The sequence below is a fragment of the Vigna unguiculata genome, chromosome 7, assembly GCF_004118075.2.
Source record: "Vigna unguiculata cultivar IT97K-499-35 chromosome 7, ASM411807v1, whole genome shotgun sequence".
NCBI lineage: Eukaryota > Viridiplantae > Streptophyta > Magnoliopsida > Fabales > Fabaceae > Vigna > Vigna unguiculata.
In genome coordinates, this window is record NC_040285.1 from 31,994,578 (window position 1) to 32,015,492 (window position 20,915).

The following is a 20,915-nucleotide window of genomic DNA, read 5'->3' on the forward strand; positions in this document are numbered from 1 at the left end:
GATAATTAATGTTCTTGTACGGTAGGAAACCAAGCGATCTCAAGAGCCCTCGATCTTCTTCTTCTGACAACACGACTTCCTCCCTCTCAGCTGACTCTGGTTCACCGTCAAGAGTGGGGTACCTGCAAACACTCTGATGCCTAAGTCAGCAATAACTCGATACTCTTTCTGTATTATATGAGTTTTTAGATAGATGTCACCTGTCAATTAGTGAATTGTCCTTTATACTACCTGGCATACTTCCATCTTTATTGCCTACAGGACGGCGGTTTCCTTCTCCCATTAAGTGTTAAGGAATCTAATCAATGCAGTAACTGCCTCCCGGCCTTAACGGTAACCTGTCTACATTCTCATTACTGTCGATCTTCCGAGCTCTTGGGCCTGTATGCTATCTTTGTCATGACTGGGATAGGTCTACCCCTCTGCGCTGCTGGCCCATTACGTGTCAGGACCACCGGGCCGAGATGTATCAAACCCCCATGGCCGACATCTACCCGGCCTCCACTCCTAAATGCTGTTGTTGTCCTGCCAAGTTACATAACACGCCTTGGCCGAGATGTATCTCATCATTTGGGCCGTGATGTTCACGGCCACCGGGCCGAGATCTAAACACGCCACCCTTAACCCATCACTCTCTTCCCCTATCCTTCTGCTGACTGTACCTTATCCTGCATAACACCCCTTCCTGTCATGTCCGCGGCGTCTGAGTACATCCCTCCTAGGCTTCCCTATTGTACTTAATTAATGAAATGTAGAGAGGCTCCCTATACAATTAATATTTTAATAATAGAAAACTGATTAACATGTATTTACAAAATATCGTTTAAGAAAATTATTATAGATATCTAAAATATTGATTATATAAGTGATTCACGAATACTGAAAATATAGATTAACATATATGTCAATTTCATGAAAGAATCTCTTATATCATAATTAGAATTCATACTAATTTGAGAAAAACTTAATTTGAGGAAAATTGGATTCATGAGAGATAAGGTGAGAATACATTATTCAATATCTCTGTTCTCCAATCTTCCTTTCTCAACCTATTTCTTTCTCTTTTTTCTTTACTCTCATACTTTCTTGATATCTTGTTGTGAAAGCCAGAGACAAAACCTTGATCCTTTTTAACAAACATCAAGTTTATTTTCATTTCACATTTATTTTATTTTTTAAATAATAAAAATATAATATATATATATATAACTTAATATAAATAATTTAATAATATGTAAATATAATTTTAAAATACATATAAATATATAAAAAATAAAATTAAAAAACTTAGGAGGAGTCATGGCTCCCCTCCGTCATAAGCAAGTTTTGCCACCTAGTGACGGATCTTGATTAATATTTTAGAGGAAGCCAAAATAATACAATCAAAATTTATATATTTAATTATTGCCACTAAGGCAAAGATAATGAATACATAATTTAGTATAACCATAATTATATAAAAAAATAATAATTATTGTCATGTTCTTTCATATTCTTGAACTCTTCAATAATTGGACCATAACTAAAATTTCTAGTTATTTCTTTTTCAATGTAAATAAACAAATTATCAGCAAAAAATTCACCTTCCATCTTTATTCAACAATTTTGTTTTGATAATCTTTATTACAAAAAACAGTTTTTCTATTATAGTAATGGTTCACATGTAATTCTTTGAACTTTAAGAAAAAAAAATTATAATTGGACAAATTGAGTGAGTAGTATCATGATTCAGAATAAATGTGAAAAAGTTGAATTTGTCTTATTTTCATCTTCACACAATTTCATTTTTTATCATTTTTAAAATATAATTTGTTCTTTTATTCTTTACCAATATATTTTTTTTAAAGACTAAGACTAAAGAATAATTTGTCATAATCTAATAAAAAATTGAGACATAACTACTAAATTAAAAATTCATGATAATTAAACTACAAATAAAAATCGATTATGAAAAAAATATATAGTACAATATTTTTTTCTTCTATATTCTTAAAAATAAATATTCAAAAAGTTTGTCAAATAAAAAATAATTTTAACTATTAAACTAATATTTCACTATCAAGTAAGACAAAAAAAATATTTTTTTTTCAAGAAGAGTAGAGAACATATAAGAGATAAGAGTAAAGACAACGATTATTTTTCTCTTTAAAAATACAAAAAAAAAAAAAATAAAAGTAAAAGATGAGAACAATATGTAAGAAACTCAAGAGACAAACAAAAACTATTTTAATAATTTTTTTTATTCTTTATTATATTTGATTTCAAATTTTATTATCAATTAATATTAAATATTATAATTTATAAATCAAATAAAAAATATTTAATTTAATTTAATTTGATTTTTATATACTACACATAATTTAAAAAAGTTTAAATACTATAATAATTTAAAAGGTTTCAAAAATTTTAATTGCATAAATTATAAAAAAAAATCAAAATTTTGAGTATATATAATTTAAAAAACTTTAAAAATTTTAAATACATAAATTAAAAAAAAAAATTAAAATTTTGGGGGAGGGCAATGACCTGACCCCTATTATAGTCTGCCATTGTTGCCATCGGAGGTGACAACAATAGTAATCACGGAGATTATAGTAATAGTAAAGAAGAAGGAGGAGGAGTTGAAGGAGGTTAATGCAGTGACAACACATGTGACGACAAAAAAAATTGATGACAAAGGAGAAGAGGACAAAAAAAAAGAAGAGGAAGAAGAAAAAGAAAATAAAGAAGAATAGAGGAAGAAAACCAAATCAAGATATTTATCAAAAGATTTTGAGTGTATAATAACTACTTATGAATAATCATTGATGGGTTTTGGTTGTCAGTAATTATTGAAAAGTTTATCTATCTATCGATAGAATTTATTGATGAAGATCTTATTAACGAATTTTTCATTATCAATAAACACTCAATAATTTTGATTTATCAATGGATTTTATTGATTATTGATAACTTATTAAATTATAAGATATATAATGTAACAAAAAGGAAAAAAAAAAAAATAAATGTATATAATGTAACAAAAAGGAAAAAAAAATAATAAATGTATATACATGATTAAAGTTATATGTAGTTGTTTGAGAACTTAAAACTAGACATGAGGGTATATCCATGGATTAAAAAGAAAGAGTATGAGATGGAGGAGTAGGATAAAGAAGAAAGTATTGATAACATATATTGCTTGATCTTTGAAGTAGATATTACATTATAAATATCTCACTATATACCCTTTATACACATCATGTGTGTATATATGTATGGTTAAGTATGCATGACTTGGCATTTGACTGAGACATGTTGAGTAGTGGTCAAGCTCGAGGACCATTCACCAGCTTCCCTGAAGAACATGTCGATCCAAGAGGCTGATAATTGATATATCTGCTCGGAGCAGAAGATCGTCGAAACCCTTTTGGCAAACAAGCCTCCACACTCCCTCCTCTGAAACCTCCTTTTCCATTGCCTTTCTGAGCCTTCAGGTTTATGTATTTAGGGCCATTATGTTCCGATAAGGCTCTTGCACCATTCACAAGAACCAATGTAGAACACCCTCTTCTGCTGCACCCATGGGGGTTCAGAAGTAGCAGGAGAAGGAGAAGGAACTTGGAGACAAAAATGGAAGACATTTTCGGAGTGTTTCAAGTCTTACTATGCTCTCAATTTGTAGCGTTTGATGAGTTTGTAATGATGTTAAAGGTGAAGAAGATGAAGGTCTTAAATAGCCTCATGAGGATGGAAGTAGATGCAGATATGACCAACTCATTGCTAGCGAGGCGTTCTTGCTGGCCACAGTGCTTACTCAGACAAAACTGTGACTTTGATAACTTTTTCAAGATGCTGCTCGTGCCTTTCATAACTATCTTCTTTCATTAGCTTTGACTGTGTTAATACTCTTGTTGTTCCATATTTTCTGGTAAATACTTTTTATGTTCCTAAAATATTTTCTTATAATACCTTTGACCACAGTTACAAACAACAACATGAAGTTGGCACATGGAAGAAGATTATTGGGCCAAGTGTTGTTGTAGTAGCTTACCTGTGTTAAAGTAATTGCCTGTGTCCCTTATCTATCTTCCACTGCCTTACACTACTTTCTTTGTCTGCCACGTGTCCTTTATCATATATATTTTATTCTACATCGAATCTTATAACTCACCAAACATTATTTACACATATGCATATCCATTCCTCCTTCATTTTATCCTTTTTAAAGTCTTGGCACCGCTGTTACTCATTAATATCTTTTGATTTAATAGATATCGATACTTCAATTTGAATTATGTATTTGTATCTGACACATATCGGATTTGATATTTTAGGATATTTTAACGATAATTATCAATAAAATATTTAATTTATAAAGTCGTAGTACAATACAATTAAATTTTTGAATAAAGACCAATTTTAGTAACAAAAAATAAGTAGTCATTATATAGTGACCAATTTGACAACTAAAATAGTTCAAAAATAATTATAATTGATCTCTAAATTGATAATTAAAATAGTTTCAATTATGAATTGGTTTTTAAATTGGTCACTAACATTAGCTACCAGGTTTTGACTACCAAAATAATTGGTTTCTAATTAGAAAATTTGGATTCACACATTAACAATCATATATTTATTATGTTTGTAAGAATTATTGTAAAATTTTGAATATCATATCTTATTATTTTGAAAATAAATGTATTGACATATCAAATATATGTCGTATCCGATATACGTATCGTATCTGCGCATCATAGCTTTCTACCTTTCTAACTAAATTTCAGAAGAATATATATTTTTTTCTATCATCACTTTGGTTGGGTGTTTAAATAACAATTTGGTGTGTCAATAGCAAGCCCTTAATTATTACATGATGGATATGACCTTGTGAAGGAACCCCACCAGCATGATTTATGCGGAAAGTAATTTGTGGGTACAGAAAGCAAAGCCCGAAGCAATCTAGTTAGGCTCTTTTGGTAACTAAGCCCAAAAGCACATTAACCCAAGCCCTTCTCAGGAGCATGACCCATTTCTAATTTATTTTGGACAAAAGGATCCATTCCGGCTCAATGTGTAGCTTCTGGGTTTCTACTACAAATTTGGAAACCTCGTATGACAGCAAAAATGTAAATGCAGTTTATTTAACAATTTTTAGAACTTTATTTTTCTAGACTACAGTTTTTACATTGGACTACTTTTATTTTAGAAAAATTAAAATAGGTTTAAACATCAAAGATATTTGTGATAACTTTTACCAAATTATAAATATATATAATATTCATGCATATTATATTAATATAAGATTCTAATATATGTAAATGCATATGTAGTTGTTTTCATAATTCTTTGGGCTATTGTTTTTCGATAAAATATGTCACTAATTTGAAAGATTCAATCAATCTTAGTTCTCGTTGCTTTAAATGTTCAGTTCTGATATATATTCTTAAAAAATTGTTAAATATATTTTTTTCCTTAACTTTGAGTAAAAATTAAAATTAGTCTATTTTTAAAATTTTAGACTAATTTAGTCATCATCTTTAAAATTGTGTAGACTTTTTTTTAGCCAATTTAATTTTTCATCTTTAAAACCTTAACAAATATTATTATGAAAAGGGTCTAATTTCAATTTTCAAAAAAATTAAGAGAAAAAAAACATATTTAACACTCTAAAAAAATAACATTTGGTTTACAAAGTTTGAATTATTAATTTTGATTAATATATCCAAAAATAAATTGTTTCAATCCCAAAGCTAACTTACCGCCAAATTTTTTACAAAGTGATGTGTAATCCAACTACCTAATTTATTTCAAGTTGGAAATATGTATTTAATAAATTAACCAATATTTTGTTAAATTATTTCATTTATAAAATTAATTAATAAAAAATATCACTTTATCGCGTTTTTTGACATTGAGATGATTAATTTTTGAAATATATAGATAAAAATCAAAGAATTGAATTTCTAAATACTAAAATAATCCAACGTTTTAAATATGAAAATCAAAGTCAAACCATTAAAACTAAAAAATATCAAATTGCGATTAAAAACCTTTATGACTGAATGGTGTAGGATTCGGTAATTACGGTAAAAGAAAAAAGTTTGTGATGAGTTAGCCATTTCTAAATAAATATTTTTAATCAGAAATAATTAAGGTTGTGTTGACTCTGGTGAGAAAGGACAAAATGGATTTTAAAAAAATGGTGATTTAATTCTAGACCATCATTAGAGACGCATCAAATGAGAATATTTGAGCATCTTGCGATGATTATTATTTATATGGAATGGTGAGTGTGTGTGTGTGTGTGAATACATTAACAAGTCAAAGAAATTAAGCACAATTTTTAATGGGCGAAACCGCCCACTGTTTCAAAACGGAAAACCAAAACCACGGAGAAACCATTGTGTCGTCCTAAAGTGTGGGATTAATTAATCATCATCGACTGTTTGATCCAAACAAGGTTGAAACATGTTCTAATATGCATTCTTTCCTATTTCCTTAATTACTTAATTAGTTTGAGATCATCATTTAGGATTCGCTCGGTAACCGATGCTTCCTCATTAAGTTGAATAAAGATCCATAATAACATCATTTCATAATACCGAATAAAATAAATGACGCATTATGGTACAGTATTAACTTAATTAACTATATTATATTCGTCCTTGTGCATGCCATGTGAAGTCCAAGATTGAAGCTAATCTACATTGGATTCACCTCTTGCTTTTTGTTTCAACATTAATATAAAAGTGGATCACTTTCAACTTTTTGTGCGGTTTTCTTAATTATTTTATTTATATTTTTCAGTACTCTGTGCTTTCATATCATAATGTGATGTGAAAGTGAAACCCATCGTCAATCTCCTACCAATACATACTTTAGTAATATTTTCCTGGCTGTTTCTATCAAAATACTTTATGTCATATTCAAATTTTTTTTAATGTACAAATTTACATAATAGGCAGTTATTAATATATATATATATATATATATATATATATATATATATATATATATAAGTTATGTTCTACAAATTTAATATGTCTAATACATATAGAGATTTAAAGTACTTGAGGTTAGTATAATAACATTATAACTTTCAGAATACAAATATTATTATATTCATAATCTTTTGTGTATATATAGTTACTTAATATATTTTTACTCTTCAAGATATCTTTTATGGAACTCTATAGCCTCTTTCAAGATATCTTTATAGAACTCTAGCCTCTAACAATGTATGTTCTTATGATTATTTTAAAAACCTGAGAACAAACAAAAATTATAGTTATATAAGTGTTTAAGTTAACTTATAAAATTAGAGTATGTCTCAGATATATATAGCTTGTTGTTATATATATTTATTGAAAAATACAAACACAGGTAAAATTCAAAACATTAATAAAATTATTTTCAAGAAAAATAAAATATTTAAAAATTGTCAATTGTGAAACGTTGAAAACTAAGTCGTAGGTCTTTATTAATATTTTATGAATGCAATCCTTAATTTATAGGATCCGAGTAGCTCTAGCTTAATAATTGCTATAGCTGATATTTAATACAAAAACCTTAATATTTTCTGTTATTCCTTCATGGTGTTAGTTCCTTAATAAATATATTTCGTTGGAGGTTTGATGCTCTTGGTCCTTTAACATGATATTTAACAATTCATAAAGGAACAAAATAAACTTAACAACTCCCTAAATAAATTAAAGTGCAGCAGCTAATGACTTAATGATGAAATCCTTGCACTTGCAGACAAAATTTCAATTAACTAATATTTTTTTTTCTCTCTTTATGTCTCAATCATACAAAATTAGTCTAGCCGACCACCTAATCCTAAAATGTTTGTGGATTATATATATATATATATATATATATATATATATATAACTAAAAACCAATTCATCGTTTTATGATTTTTTTTTTTGTATTCAAAACACTTCATGTCCAAACTTAGTTTTTATTTAAAAGTGACAAAAACTAAACTTGATATACGGTATTTTTGTGTTTTTTAAATTCTCTTAAAACCTTTTTTTTTTGTTATAATAAGGATGTTACAGAAAATAAAGAAAAAGTAGCTTTCAGATGAATGATGAGAATTTGATAGTATTTTGTTATAAGTAACAGTACTTAAAGTTAGATCTGAATATGAGAGCCACCTAAGGATTAAATAAAGTAGTACTAGGTTGTTGGCCATGAGTGAGGCATTTTCCCGTTTCTTTACTTTGGCATATTAGGTTAGAATTTGATACTTAAGTGAGTTGGCTGCACGAGACTCATATTTAATCATTATTGTCTGAACCCACACAAGTTAAGACCCATACAACTACAACAGATTCTTGGTTACCCAGACACTTGGAATCCAATTTACTACACTTGCTGCAAACTACCATCAAAATTTAGTTGCTTTTTAACAAAACATATATTTTTTTAAAAAAATTTACACAAAAACTATATCCTAAACCTTAACTCTTTGCCATGAAATTAGTTCCTAACTATTTTTTCAATTTAAATTTTTTTGTGAAACTTACCGTTAATGCGAAAAATTACTATCAAAGTAATGGAAACATAATAGTTTTGGGTATATGAGATTGTTCGAACACTTTCTAAGAATTCGTTTGGATTGTTGTCTCCTTTTTATTCGTTCTTATTGATTGGATATATCTGTCAAAGATTCTCTAATGCTAAAGTCAATTTGATTTAGGGACAAGGATATTAATTACACAATTAATGAAAGTTGCATACCACCTTACCTGAATCTCTATTTATAGATATTATAATGGTCTTTTGATTAGGATTGGAAATGGTGTTGTCAAATCGATATATGGATTTGAGTAAGGTCTTATTATTGTTGAATCTCTTAGGAATTCTGCTGACTATCAAAAAACTAAATCAATAACAGTGACGGTTGGAGATCATACATTAATTATAAATAAGACGAATTTATAATATATAAGTGAGTGCAAGCCTAATCTTAGTAGATAGTTTTATGCGGTTGAGTTAGGCTTAATGAGTTAGAGCCTATCCTGATGAGAATTGTTATTTGTTCAATCTAATTTTGTGTCAACTGCTTGTTGGACCTATTGAGCCATCTTCTATCCGTCTCGAATCATCCATTAATTTCTAGTTTTACTTTCAAAATGTATATAGCTCGACGTGAGAGAAGAGTGTTGGATCCCACATCAATTAGAGATAAAACAAATTTATAATATATAAGCGAATGCAAACCTTGTCTTACAAATCAGTTTAGGTTGAGTTATACTTAAAGTCTACTTATATTAACACCTACAAACATCATTTTCTATATCAAAACCATTATAATTATGTAATATAAGAAATTGGTGTATATCATTGTATAATCAAAGTTAATTTATCATAAACTCATAGTAAATATATTAGCATATACGAATTTTCTGAAGAATAATTAAAGCTATGTATGTATTAATAAAGTATTAAAGAAATGAGGACATGTTTGTACGTAAAACATTGTCAAAATATCAGACTTTTACTTTTGAGATTTTTTTTCTTCTGTTAGGATATGTTGTTCCTTCTAAAAGCAAGGCATTGTAGTTATATTAGTGGCATGGTCATATGTTGATGTAATGAGCATGTGGGACATGTCATGCACCACAACAACGTTAGCATGTGGCCATGTGTTATTGCGTATTAGTTGCAATGGCGAGAGGAGTGAGGGAAAGGAAACAAAAATATCAATACAAATGACAAAACGGTGCAGTATTATTACAATTTATAATGATTATCACAGTGATAATAAGTTAAAATTCATACATAGTGAATATCTCTTTTGCTAATTTTGTTGTTAGTGGAATTAAAGTTTAAGCAGGGAGAATATTGCCTTGTTTTAATGTTTGATCGTGTTATAATAAAGTCTTAACAAAAGGTTAAATATTATTTACGAACAACAAAGGACAACCAACAAAAATCAAATTTCAGATTTATGAGTCAACTTTGAGTCACTTCCAAAATAAATTCTCCAACCTAATCCTAGCTAATTAATATATATGTGAACAAAAAAACAATTATTAATTATATTCATCTATATTTGTCGCCATTATGAAATTTGTTATCTTCCTATGTGAATACTAACTTTCCCAACAACAGTTTGGTGGAAGAGAAGCATTTATATTATTATTATATAAGTGGCCATAAATTTATAAACAGTGGTTGGTTGATTCTTGGTCCAATTAATACTCTGAGACAAGACAAAAGAAGAAGAAAACTTCCTTAAAAATTATAGTATAATGTTCTTGATGCTTGAGCATTCATATTCGTTAATAACAAATTATGGCTTGCTAATCACCACACTATTTTTTTCTTTTTAAAGTATGCTTTCCATTCAGATTCCACCCCCTTTGTGAAAATCAAGTTCAGAATGATACTGAAAATACATAAAATCCTTTCACTTTTTTTTTCTTTTCCATTTATAATTCATTGTGTTTTTTTTTTAATGATTCCATTCTATCATGTTAGAATTAAAATTTCACTGATGCTTATCATGTTATTTAAGAATTGGCATTATTATTATATAGAATTACTTATTTGTATGTCATTTTAAGTTTTATGATCTAAACATATCACGTGAAAGCGTGAGAGGTTTTTTATTTTTACATAAAGTGTGAGAAGTTAATCTTAGACATAAATTGCATGAATATTTATTATTATTTTTAAAGAAAACAAATCTTAATAATTTATTTTAGTTTATGATTATCAAGATTAGTTGTTTTTCCTTTTATCCAATACGCTCATCTCACCTTATCTTAAAACACATGTTAATATATATGTGTTATTAATTGCGTAAAATTATTTAAACTAAAAATACTATATTGTTAAAAATAACAATGGTCTTATTAATAATATTTTATTTTATAAATTAAGACTGTATTAAAATATAATTTACATATAAGATTAAAAAAGGATGTTATATTATGTAACATATTAGATAGAAAATCTAAAAAAGTTGATGACTGAAACTTTGAAAAACAATGCAGTGATATATAAAACCCATATTTCACATGGGTACTTTTACTTTTATTTTTAATTCATGTTGTGTCGCATTTGGCTCCTTTTATTTTCCGTTAGTTGTCGTTACCCTTTTTTTAAATATATATATATATATATATATATATATATATATATATATATATATATATATATATATTTTCCGTACCTTGTTCACGTGGGTCAGATTTCGAAAAGAAAAGGAATAAGATTTTTCATTCGTAAAATTAAAAATATTGTAAATACGACGTTTTAATTGTTTATCAGTGGAAGCACGCGTCTGCATTTTCTTATACCTACTACACTTTGTTTCACATTTCTAATTTAATTTTAATAATATTTTGCTAACCTTTTTTAATAATTCTTATTTTTTTATGATAATTATTTTTTAAAAATAATAAAACATATTTTACTTTTACTAATCCCAAAATAAAATAAAATAAAAACAATGATAATCGTATTAGTTAGAAAGCAAAAGTTTATCAAAGTAACACTAAAATTGTAAGAAAATATTATCACCTTTACGTATTTGACACCCATTAGTAAGAACATTTATTTCACACCTTCAAAAATCAATGTTTTAATTACATGTTTTTGTTTTTAACTTAAATACCAATATATATTATTATATTATTAAAATATATTTTTTGTTAGTGTCAAACCAGAATTTCCCTTATGTATTAATGTATAGATTATTTATACAAGGGTAAATAGAATTTTTTCAAAAACAAAGTAAATTAATTATTTGTATTTTTCTACACCACTGAGTTACTGAAGTTATCTATGAACTCAAACATATTATTCAAACTTTAAATTTAAACTAAATCTAATAAATTAAAGATTGTTTCTGTTTTTTGGAAAATAATTAAAAATACACAATAAAAATAAATAAAAGAATATGATAAGTTAACTTTGTATAAGTAAATTTATAAAAACAATTTTATATTAGTATAATTTCCATAACTATACAGGAACTAAATTTAACTTATGGACAAAAAAAAAACATTTAACTCAAAAGTCATATTTATTTTAATTTTTAGTCAGTTACTAGTATTTTTTTTAACCTAAGCGCATAAAATTAACCTCTTCTGTGCAATAATTTATATACAATTATATTTATAATGTTGATTGTATTATAAACTTGCTCTTATTGAAAAAGATTGTAATTTAATCTCTATTAGGTATAACATACTACACAAATCTATCATTTTTTTTTTATACTTTACAGCCTTAAGGAAGATTAAAAAAATTGTACCATTATGAATCAATCCTAAAGTCATTCTTGATAAGATCAAGCAAAAATTTCATATGTTGATTAAATTTAAATTTTCTGTTAGATTTAATTATGTTATGCCTTTATAATACACTAATATTGATATATTATTTTTTTAATATATATCAAAATATAAAAAACACAAACCAAAATATCTAGAAAAAAAATGTAAATTCTCGTGAATTAATTGGAATTGATATGATCAAGTATATATAAATTTAAGAAAAAGAAAAAGAAAACTTCTTAAACCCAAAAGCTGCTCCTTACCATAGGTTAGAACTATCTCCTTGACCTGAAATTTTGGATACCAAATGGGTATCCATCATGTCAAGTTCATGTCTTTTAGTGATAAATAAAATAATGATTCTCGTTTCTTCATCAAGAACGAGATGACTAAAGAGCTACCATTTACCAATCACAAAAGACTTGTAATCACTCAACTCAATCTATCTTGGTTAAAAATGTAGCAGGAATCATCTTTTAATTTAACTGGATATACCTGTCAGCTTATGGATCATTGTATTATTAAAAGTTATTAACTTTTATAATAACTTTCTTAAATCTTACCTAAAATTTAATTCTGTAATAGTATAAAAAATATTACCAAAATATATGAAAATGACTCGTGGGTCATTAATTATTATGTGACTTAACGTGAGTTATTGATTAATGTATCACTATTTTTTTTTTTAAATCAATAATTCACGCTAAGTCACATCAAAGAATACAAGATGATTGTCAAAAAATAAAAGTCATAGTATAAATTTTAATAAATTTGTGGATCTAATCAAAATAATATATTATTTCAATGTGAATTTCTTTTAGTGTTTATATATCATTTGTAATTACATGAAATTTTATTAAAATAAAAAATATATATAAAATATAAAAGACCACACCAAACCTACAAAAATATAGACAAATTATATTATAAAAAATATTTAAATACATCAAAATAAAATATTAATCACTTATAAATAAAAGTTAAATTAACTAAATTATTAAAACAATAATTTTCCTCATGATTTTTTTTGAGTTGCTTATAAATATCCATGTTAATAATATATGAACACCTATCACTCTGGAACATCACCCAATTTATTGTGAAACATATTATTCATAAGTTTTGTACTGATAACATGCAGACATGGACCAACAAAAAAATTTAAAACATTTATAATATTTTAGTCTGTTGAAGTTGAATACTTCGCATTAAACCTTTATGGTTTGTGTGGGTTATTTTAGAAGTTAGAAACCATAGCAATAGTAGAATTAATTCGCCCATGTGATTACTTATTTAGTTGGTATAATTTTATATTTGGCGTTTATTTATTTACTATTAATTCGTATATGCTATACATATGAGAAGATATCGAGTATTGTTTTTCTTTTATCCCGAATGATAATTAAAATCATTTATCTATGTCAAATTACAACTTTAAGGTATTTTTTTGTTAATTGAATAAAAGTTAGACTCCAAAAACTATTATATATGAAAAACGAGAATATAATCGGTTTTTTTCCCAAACTGGTGCAATTTTTTTGCCAATTTCCTAAAATGGTGCAGTTTTTTTTTTAATTCCCGGCAGAGGTAAGTCGTGAGAAAATGGCACCACTTCATCTTGAAGAAGTCGTGCCAAAATAAGGCGATTTTAATTAAAATAAGCTGAAGTCGTATCAACATGGAGAGACTTCTGTGTTATGAAGAAGTCGTGCCATATTCAGACGACTTTAATTAACATTTTAAGCAAAGTCGTGCCAATATGGAAAGACTTCAGTATTAAATTATTAATGAAGAAGTCGTCCCATATTGGAGAGACTTCAGTGTTGTATTGATAATGAAGAAGTCGTACCATATTGGAACGACTTTAGTTCGAATAAAAAATAAATATTTTTTAGTCATATTAATTAGTTAAATAATAATGCATATAAGTAATTAAAAATTTCATGATGATTTTGGTTTCTTATAATAGCGCATGAAAGTTATCTATGAGAGCCTGTGCCACAAGGAGGTCTTCTTCAGTGTCGTCTAGGTCTTAATTGAGGGCTCTGAGCAAATGAAAGGATGATCAAATAGCCATTACATCAGTACAAGGTAGGTGAAGATAATGATGATGACGATCCAGTTCAGAGCCCTCAATTAAGACCTAGACGACATCGAAGAAGACCTCCTTGTGGCACAGCTCTCAGATAACTTTCATGCGCTATGATAAGAAACCAAAATCGTCATAAAATTTTTAATTACTTATATGCATTATTATTTAACTAATTAATATGACTAAAAAATATTTATTTTTTATTCGAACTAAAGTCGTTCCAATATGGTACGACTTCTTCATTATCAATACAACACTGAAGTCTCTCCAATATGGGACGACTTCTTCATTAACAATTTAATACTGAAGTCTTTCCATATTGGCACGACTTTGCTTAAAATGTTAATTAAAGTCGTCTGAATATGGCACGACTTCTTCATAACACAGAAGTCTCTCCATGTTGATACGACTTTAGCTTATTTTAATTAAAATCGCCTTATTTTGGTACGACTTCTTCAAGATGAAGTCGTGCCATTTTCTCACGACTTACCTCTGTCGGGAATTAAAAAAAAAAGGCACCATTTTAGGAAATTGGCAAAAAAATTGCAACAGTATGGGAAAAAAACCAATATAATCATTGAGTTTCACAATAAGAATTAATATAATTAAAAATAAATAAATAAGGAACCTCTGTCCTCTTTCTTTCTCTTGGCAGATAGTGAAGTTCTTGGTAACACAGCATTTAACATCGTGTGTTTGTGTGGGTGACAACCTCAAACTAAACCCTTCTCTACTTTTTCTCTTTCTCTCTCTCTCTCACTCAAGTTATATATACAGTACATTCATTTGCAACTGGATCTTGACCTACCAGCTGCAAGTCTTCTTTTTAATATTCACAAACTTTTCATCATTTTCTTCACCTCTCTTTCTTCTTTTTCTTCTTCTTCTTCTTCGTTTTTTTTTTCCTTTCTGTTTTCAATCTTCTTTTTCCTTTTTATGCTATGTGGTTCTGTTAAATGGAGCATTCTGATCCATTTTGTTCTAATCCATGACCACCATCTAATGGTAATTCACTGTATATCATCAAAAACACTTGTTGGATTATGTTATTTGCATTATATATATATACACACCAAAATCACCACCAATGACGGAAACACACAAAACCCATGAATCATCCACCAATTAAAGTCTGTTCAGCTTTACTTTAACAAGTTTTCTATTTTAATTGCTTCCCTCTCTTTCATACGCTTTGCTACTGTTCACAATCGTTTTATATATCTATATATATCTATTTCTCTCTCTCTCTATATATATATATATACACACACATGTGTGTCTGTGTTGAATCTGCAGCCTGTGGAAACTGTATATTCCGTTAGGGTTCCCTAAATTGTTCCTTATATTCTGCTATCTACATATCTGTCGTACATATAGCAAAGTACCATGGTTGAGGGTGCATGATAATCTTGTTCTCCCACTGAATCAGTCGGATCCAGAATTCGATCATGGGGGATTATATATATAGTCGTTGTTTGCAGGTGCAGCAGCATCAAGATTCACACACAAATTCTACCTCCATGGGGGAATGTTTTGGAGTTGAGAATCTTGATGATGCTGCATCAGCAATAGACGATTCCCGGTCTTCTTTCCAACATTAGGAGATCTTTGTCAACTAAAACAGTTCTATTTCTATTTCTCCAACATGAGCTTGCTCTTCATCCACTTTTTCATGTCTGCGGGGTAAGATTGTAATTAACACCCTTCATACTGGTGTTTATGTTCATAATTTATCTTTTGTTGAAAGTTATTATTAGTCTGTGTTTTACACAGGAAGTTGAAGTTAGAAAAAAAACTGTGTGTATGCGTGGGTGAAAGTTTGAACTGAAGTTTTCTTAAAATTTTCACTGATCTGATGGTTTTTCCTGGTTCAATTTCTTAGGGTTTTAAGGACATGGAAGCAAAAGTTAATTTCATTTCATGTTGCTGCAGATTTGTTCATACTATTGTATATAAGATTCAAATAATTTCGGTGAGTATCTGTAATTAATGCATATTTAGGTTTCTTTTACATGATTCAAGTTCATCATCAGGTAAACTACCTCTCTCTGACACAGATACATGTGCAACCAGTTTCACGTCTCTTCTTAAAAGCAAAAATAATGGTTCAGTCATCCATTAATTTACAACTTCTACATTAAATAAAAACTAACATTGCTTAGTTTAAGAATTAGTCGAGTATCAAAACTTAGGTATGTACCACAAAAAATTATTCGCTAAATTTAAATCAAATTCTAATGTTTTTCTCGAGATGTATATATAGTGGACTCGCTAACTGTACATCTAAATGCATTCATTTAAGCTTTTTTAATCCTTAAAGTGTTTCAAATTTACTGGCCATTCACCACTAAAAGAGAAGCAAAGTTAACATGATAATCCAAAACTACAGTTAATAATTTATTGCGAAAAACACTAATAATATTTTAAGCAAGACTTTCTTTGGAGTCTCATCATGCCATTAAAACCTTCTGTTTGATATATAGTATAAAAATTAATGTGTGTTTGTTGTAACACATTTATGCATAACAAAAAAGGTGTTTGATTACATCTGCACCAGTAAAAGAGCCTAGTTCTGAAAATCTGAATAGAAGATGATTCATGTGTGAATTGTTCCTTGTTCTACCTATGCAGGATTTCAGTACTAATTGCCAGCTGGATGATATTGCACTCTGAATTCCCACATATATTTTGCAGGGAATATTACATAAACTAGTTAAAGCTTTCACTGAAAGTACAAAAACTAGTTATTAATTAATATCAATGTTATATATAACTATGGGTGTGACCGTGTAACATGTAATGTATTGAGAATTGAGGTTGTAGGGATTGGTGTGTCTCCATAATGGAAGATGCAGAACCCAACTCACACTTTTGCATAGACCTGCTTCTGCTTTGTGGAGTAGTGTACTGTACTGCAATTTTTTTTCTTGTTTTGGTTGTTATTGTAAAACACAAGTTATGAAAAGGGAACTATGAGTTTAATTTCTAAAATGGTATGTTTTGTTTACGATGTAATGAGAAGAAAGGTTGTAGCAGTGCAATGACATAAACGATTAAGATTGATGTCTGGTTGATGAGACATGCTATGTAGACAGCCTTTGTGTTGTGCCACTTCATGTCCCGCAATGTAAAACCAAGGGTGCAACTAAACTTTCCAAATAACTGATAGATTTTGTTGTCACCCACTAAAATAATCAATTTTATTGTACAATTTGAAAATAAATCTTGAAATTAGTGGAGATATAACTTTTATTGTTATGATGTTTAATTTGCAAAAGTCATTTTTTTAATACAATGAACATCATAATGATTTTGTGGTACCTCCATACATCACCTTGTCACTACAGATAACTTTCGATGATAGTATGTTGGAATCATTACTGGTTTGTTGTACAACGGTACTTTTTTTTGCTCTTTACGCATGGATTTAGAGAAAAGAAAACGCTTCACCCAAATTGTGAGGTGTAGGACCACTTCTCTAGAAATGTTTCTAAAATGAAAATTATAGCAGTTTATTCACAGGTTAAAATTAATTATATGTAAATTAAAAATAAAATTTTATAAACATAATGTAAAAGATCTTCTATAAATAAATTTATGTATAAACTAATTTTAATTTTTAAATAAATTAATGTTATACTTTTTTTTCTAAGTTTCTTCTGAAAATGATTATCGATGTAAAACAAATTATTCGAATTAAAACATAAGTTAATTAAGATTTAATAATATATTAGTAATGATTACTATGTTAAGTAGTTTGTTTATATATACTAACCGAAATAAAAATTAGAATAAAGTACGTAGACTAAGGAGTCTCTATATCTTTGCATCAAAGAATAAATGGTATCCATATTCTTTACCGTTTGATGAAAAGATTAGATGTTCCTATTATGCTCAATAGTCTCATATTTATTAAGAGTCGAAGTCTAAGGTAGTTAATACTATTTTTTTTTTACTACTTTTCGATATATATTTTAAAGATAAAATCGTGATGAAATTTTAAATTTTAAAATGTGCAATATCTTGGATACATGATAATTGATCCTAACAATATCATTCAACGAACTTGAAATCGTAACACTAGATGATATGCACTTGTAAGAAATTCAAAATATAATAATGTATTTTTTTTCCTTTCAATAATATCTTTTATATTTTTTTTCTCTTCCAAGGTTAATAATATAACATTCATACCGTATTTCCTTCACCTTATCTATAAACATAAATCGAGTTAAACACAATTAAGTTTTTCTTTTCATATACACACCTTCTGTATATAGTTTAAATAATGCGTAATATAATTATTTTTAAATAATTAGGTCTTAGTTTAACCGGTTATTGATTTATTGAATCAATTTTCAGATTCCTTTTAGATTGATTCTATTACGAAGATCCTTAACATCACATATCAATATTAATATAATAAATAATTAAATCATGAACGTAAAAATACAATTATGATATATATTTCTTTGTAACAACACATTCATTAGCTGAATCGTGAGAAAGCAATTCTCAAACCGAAATAATTTTACAATCATGTTGTAAAAGGAACCGTCACCACCTTTAACAATGCATCCATGTGTAAAGAACAAACGCATCATTGATTCTTCTTTGAAGCAAGATATTCTTTATATCAAGTATTTGTCATTGACACCACTAAGAGAGATAATTCAAAGAGAGGAACCTATTTTGAATCAATCACCACTCAAATTCCTCCACATGTTTAATATTTTTTTAAATATATTCCTCTGACGTGTAAAAAAAGCAATTTATTATACCTTTAGGTCGATGTTATGGCGTCAACACCACTTATTTCTATCTATCATTTTCTCCACACCTTCTTTATATAAACACCACTTAACACATCTTACAACACCTACTCATCACATTCAAAAAAGTAATTAAGGAATTTGGATTCTAATTATAAACCTATCTTTACAACACCCTTCTCCACTTAACATTAATCTTATTAACCTTCTTTCGTCAATAAATTATTGTCTTCCAACCTTCTTTCGTGAGCTCAAGTTGCAAGGTGTCTTCAAATGTTACTTTCAAAACAATATTTTTTCTTATCATTCAAGGACGTGATACTTTGGTTGGTTCATATTTCATACTGTATATCCCTTCAACCATACCTATAATTAATATTGTTAGGAATTCAAGTGTGATTCTAAGTCTCACGTTAGCTAGAAATGAGAAAGTAGAGTACTATATAAGAATAAAGACCCATAAATCTATTGTCTTAAGGTTTTGGGTTGAGAGTGGTGTCAGTGCCTTATATGATTGACTCAGGTCTCATTGGTATTGTATCTCCCCGGTGATACCTCTCCTTATAAACCTAACAAATATCCAAAACAACAGTGATTAAATATATTAGGGTTTTTTAAAAATTATATTTTTATTACTTGTATTAATTTTGATAGAAATGATTTTTTATTGGTTTAATTTGTTCATAGTTTGTTGGTTTTCCAGTTGTGTATGTCATGTGCAGAAAATGTAGTGAGGCTGACAATGGGGGAGAGGCATTAATGGTGTGTGATAAGTAAGTGTATCTGTAAAGATTATCCCCAATAATGAGTGCATATCAGAAGCCATGTCATGTGTAATTAGTAACAAAGCTGTTCTGATATTGACAACTAAAAAAGAAGGTATACGAATCATTCTCACTTTCGAAGGTCCACAAAAAGCTCTTACTCTCATTAAAGAACCACTTGTTCAAGTTTCGACCTTTATTTCACTATTATCCTTCTTTTACATAAAAAGACTATGATATTATATTCGGAAATTCTTTACAATTTTTAATTTTGTTTATATTTCTTCGAATAATCTTAGTTTTTTTCTGGCGATGTGTAATATTAATGGAGGCTGGTGTGTATATCTTGAGCTTGTATATTTTTGTTAGAAGTTTCACATCAACTAGAAATAAGACAATTTCATAATATAAAAGTGAGGTGCAAACCTCACTTTAGAAGCTGATTTTGTGGGGTTAAGTTAGGCGTAAAGCCTACTATTAGAGATAAGACAATTTTATAGTATATAAGTGATGTGCAAAACTCACCTTATAAGTCGATTTTGTAGGGTTGAGTTAAACTTAAAGTCCAATTCTAACAATTTTGAATAAAAAGCTTGTTTAGACTTTTTTAAGATTTTTAATAAGGTTTGGAGCATTCGAATGTTTAGTTTATATTATATTTTTCTGTTGATAAAAAAAAAGTTAATTTATGAAAACTGTTATAGTTAAAAAAAATGATACTAGGTTAGATGCTGAATTCTATAGTAATGAAGAAAAAAAAAATTAAAACCAGAAAACACTTTTGTTTCTTGTTTTGAAACGAAAGAAAAGTTTGATAGGAATAATTTTTCCACATTGTTTTAAAACTAATTAACACATCTTTTATTTATTTTATAAACTAAAATGCCTGAACATGAGTTATTTTTATTTATTTTTTGTTTTGTTGAGATTCCATATGTCTGACCATGTTTCTACCTATATAGATCTAATCCACAACATAAAGTTACCCTATAACTTATGATGA

At 28.0% G+C, this 20,915-nt stretch overlaps 1 long non-coding RNA gene across 1 annotated transcript; it reads left to right on the top strand.

Moving 5' to 3' along the window:
• The first annotated feature begins 15,294 nt into the window (after positions 1 to 15,294).
• Positions 15,295 to 17,406, top strand: LOC114189511. Its single transcript, XR_003605685.1, has 3 exons — positions 15,295 to 15,381; positions 16,259 to 16,348; positions 17,008 to 17,406. It is a non-coding gene; the product is annotated as an uncharacterized LOC114189511 (long non-coding RNA).
• The last annotated feature ends 3,509 nt before the right edge of the window (positions 17,407 to 20,915 follow it).